The sequence below is a fragment of the Epinephelus lanceolatus genome, chromosome 23 (assembly GCF_041903045.1).
Source record: "Epinephelus lanceolatus isolate andai-2023 chromosome 23, ASM4190304v1, whole genome shotgun sequence".
NCBI lineage: Eukaryota > Metazoa > Chordata > Actinopteri > Perciformes > Serranidae > Epinephelus > Epinephelus lanceolatus.
In genome coordinates this window covers 28,249,274-28,253,788 of record NC_135756.1, presented here as the reverse complement: position 1 = coordinate 28,253,788, position 4,515 = coordinate 28,249,274, and the positions used below count along the sequence as shown (strand labels likewise).

Here is a 4,515-nt window from a genome sequence, read left to right as displayed (position 1 = left end):
TGAAAATGAATTTGCGGGTGGTGACCCCAGATAGCACTGCAGCATGAATAACTGTCACAGCTAAAATGGAGCATGGTGTGGTCAAGTTGTTGCCTTATCTTCTCAGACACTCCCATGCTGCAAAAGAACTTTCCCTGTATGGTGAGCTTCTTTTACAGGCACAGTTGTTAATAATAAATAAAATAAAATGGTATGAAAATTAGTTTTTGGAATAGCATGGACATTCTAGTGTCTAAGCTCTCTTTTCTCTCTGGTTATGCAATTTTGGTGAAAAAGATCATGTAAATTATGTTTAAATACTCACTCTCATCACTGTCCTTTAAAGAGACCATGGGTGACCCACAGTGCTTAGCACTGTTAAAGAGAAAGTAAAAATAAACATGAGGGGCTTGATTTGCCAGATGTCCCTCCACAGCCACCATTTATTCAACTGAACATAGTATAGTGCATTATATTCTGTGTACTAAACCAGTAATAAAACCAGAGTAATAAATACAGAAATGAAGGAAACCACTTGTGAGACAAAAATGAGGACAGATGGTTTTACCAGTTGAAGGGAAAAGGCTTCAGCTCTGGAGGGTTGGCCTTGGTTATCTCCTTCCTTCTTTTAGTGGCCATGCACTTCTGTCAATGTATCAGCTGGATCTTCATGGTCGGTTTGTGTTTGTGTCCATTTGTGCGGACCTTCACCAGGGAAATAACTTAACTGTCCAGTTCCGGTACTGCGTCTTCAGGCTCAGAGGAGGGACACTCACTGCTCTGAACCTCTGCATTCTCTAGATCATGATCAAACCTTATCACTGACTTGCAGTTGGCTGTCGGGTTCAGCAAGTGCCGATATGGTATAGAAGCACCAGGAGTTATTCTTTAAAGCTGCAGTTGGGAACTTTGGTGAAAAATGCTTTTTATCGCATTCTGTTACTGCATCGCCTATTGCCCACCTCAAATGTTTTCAGAAACATATTTTAATGTACTGTTTAGCTGTAAAAGGCATAGACTGTAAAATAATGGACATAGCCACCATGCCATCACCCATGGTTTGTGAACTCCTGTTTTGAGGCTTGGTCATCACTATCTTGGTTTTTTGGAGTCAGAAGTGACCATATTTGGGCATGAGGGTGGAGCTGACTGAGAGGTTGAGGACACTATCAGTAGACAGCCTGTCAATATAAGCAGCCAAGCCCTTAGGTATGCATAACTTACATAGCTGTAATATGATATAAACAGGAGAGTCACATCAAAATTCATTATTATATGAAAAATCATTCCCCGTACAGTTGTCATGTAGGGGGAAATGAACTAAAGAGGTGCCAGCCTCTAGTGGTTGTTCAAAGAACTGCAGTTTTTGACACTTGGAGCAGCAGCACTGTGCAGCAGCTGACTGATATCTCTACAATCTGACTGAAATCTAAAGAATCCTATGTATTTCTTCCATCAAAGTCACATCACTTGTGGTTAGTGTGGCCTTACACTACACAAGAGTGGAATTTGCAACTACAAACAAATTTATTGGGAAAGAAACTGGACTCCAGGATCTGGGAGCACCCAGGCCAGGCAAAGGCTCCAGTAGCCAGCTACCAGCTACTACTGGTTACCCAGGATTAGCTACATCCAGGCCCAGCAGCAGCTACCACTGGGCCCTGTAGCAGCCACCACCAGGCCGAGGAGCAGCTACATCCAGACCCAACAGCAGCTACCATAGGACCCTGTAGCAGCCACCACCAGGCCGAGGAGCAGCTACATCCAGGCCCAACAGCAGCTACCATAGGACCCTGTAGCAGCCACCACCAGGCCGAGGAGCAGCTACATCCAGGCCCAGCAGCAGCTACCACTGGGCCCTGTAGCAGCCACCACCAGGCCGAAGAGCAGCTACATCCAGGCCCAGCAGCAGCTACCATAGGACCCTGTAGCAGCCACCACCAGGCCAAGGAGCAGCTACATCCAGGCCCAGCAGCAGCTACCACTGGGCCCTGTAGCAGCCACCACCAGGCCGAGGAGCAGCTACATCCAGGCCCAGCAGCAGCTACCATAGGACCCTGTAGCAGCCACCACCAAGCCAAGGAGCAGCTACCATCAGGCCCAGCAGCAGCTACCATCAGGCCCAGCAGCAGCTACCACTGTGCCCTGTAGCAGCCACCACCAGGCCAAGGAGCAGCTACCCTGCAGCAGGTAAAACAGTCAGCAACCTAGCTGGCAGTAGCAGTGTGGCTTGTGAAATTGCTGTTTTTGGTGGCAAGATGGGCACTAAAGAAATTAAGAAAGACACTGAAGACTTAAAAAATGCAGTGAACATGATGTCTGATGAAATGGCAAAAATAGCCAACCAGTAACGTACAATAATAAATCTGATGAATGAAATTAAAGAACTCAAGAAACAGAATGAGGAGCAAACGAACAAGATTAAGTTCTTGGAGAACTGTGTATCGGACTTAGAACAGTACTCGAGAATGAATGATGTCATTATAACCGGTATGACAATCAAGCCACAATCTTATGCCAAGGCCCTGAAAGGAGTACAACAACAGGACAGTGATGAACATGATGACTCAACGGAGGCACAGGTAACATCTTTCCTTCATGACAATGATATCTCTGTAAACAGAGACAACATTGAAGCATGTCACACTATACCAACAAAGAACCAGAAAGTCAAACATGTTGTCATAGTCCGCTTTGCCAACAGAAAGAACAAAATTGATCTTCTCAAGCAGGGCAGTAAGTTAAAGGGCACAAATGTCTATATTAATGAGCATCTCACCAAAGCAAATGATATATAGCAAAACAAGCAAGGTTCCTGAGAAAGAAGGGAAAAATCCAGTCCACATGGACTGCAAATTGCAAAATGTTTGTCAAATTGAACGGGAATCCAGAACAGGCCAAAGTAATGTGTATTAGGAGCACTGAGCAGCTTGATAATTTGTGCAACCATTAGATCAAGTCCAGGAGCCATGTTCATGACTCTGAACACATAGTGAACAAGTAGTTTTATTTCTTGTATGTTATTTTTGTATTTTCATTTCTTTCTTTATGTTTTGTTCTCACCCTTATCACAAACATGTCCGATAACATAAATGATTTTCGGTACATTGGATGTCTTAACTTGGACCAAAACTTAACAGAATATGAACAGGTTATAGATCCGGAACATAATCTTTTTAAGAACATTAACACCAGTTGCTGTTATTATACAGAGAAGCAGTTTAACAAAAAATATTACTGTTGAACATGGGATATCTATCATTCATTTTAACAGCAGAAGTCTTTATACAAACTTCCAAAGTATAAAAGAATATCTAACGCAGTTCAAAAAACCTTTTAACATTATAGCCATCTCAGAAACATTTTTAAGGTTTTTAAGCTTGGCGCCACCTAGCGTCAGTGGTGCTGCATCGCACTGTTGCAACGACCAAATTGACCGTGGGGATCAGAGATAATCAATAATATGACTCTATTAGACTCTCTAAATTAAATAAAATGTAGGCTGTAAAGCCACCAGTATACCTCTATGTATATGTAGAATGAGAAGGTGTGTGGACACTATCAAATAAATGAGTAAAGAGACCGAGCAACAATTATCAGATTTATCTGAAGAAAAAACAAATAGTAATGCAAATAATTATACCAGAATGCACAGTACCAGTACAAACAACTCACAGTAAATTATACCAATATGTACGGTATCAGTACAAACAACAGTAGACACAGTGGAATTATACCAATATGCACATGTAAACAGTCCTGATTCTAGAATAAACGGCACCGTATGGAAACGATGCGGCCGGTTGGAGCTCAAATTGAATGGGAAACAATGTCCAGTGTTCACTTAGCTGGGCGTAACTTTGCTGGGCGATGTCTGTCGATAGCTGCCTCTGTGAGAAGAGAACAGAAGGAAGGGAGGGGGGTATCACTGTCCGAGGGCTGCCATAGAATGGCAACAAGGATGTCAGCCGACCAACACTCGCTACCCGGTCCCTGGTAGCAGCGATTTGCGTTTGAGTTAACTAGCAGTCAGTACAGTAGAGTCCTCTCTCGTCTAGCTAACATTTAGCCGTGTTACTTACTGATCCATTAGAAAGAAAGCTAGCTGGACATCGGTTTTGAAGCCTCTTTGGTCACGGAGCTCCCTCCATCTCTTGAATGCCTGACTGAGGTTTACTCTTGTTTTTCCTCTTCTTTTATCACTCTCCTTTTTGCTCTTCTTTGCCTCCTCAAACAGAGGAGCTCGTTTTCTTTTGCTAGGCTGTTTTTCACTTGTCTCCAAACTTTGTCCGTCTGCCATTGTGCTCATGACTCAACTATCTCATGCCCGGCTCCTCATAAGGACCCGCTCCAGTCCCTGATTGGCTGACCGACCAATTTCGCAATACATGACGCGTTTCCTGCCATAAAAGACGATTTTTTTCTGCGAAATTTCGGCACTGGTGGCAGAAGCTTATTGCAAAGGTTGCAAAGCCACTAAGTAACTTATGTAAACGCTGATAGTCTGATTTTACTGTGGCCACTACCCTGTGCAAC

At 43.5% G+C, this 4,515-nt stretch overlaps 1 protein-coding gene across 1 annotated transcript in view; it reads right to left on the bottom strand.

Annotated features, from left to right (window-relative positions):
- Nucleotides 1-4,515, bottom strand: part of LOC117249357 (uncharacterized) — a 48,832-nt gene that overhangs the window by 42,200 nt on the left and 2,117 nt on the right. The window lies entirely within an intron of this gene.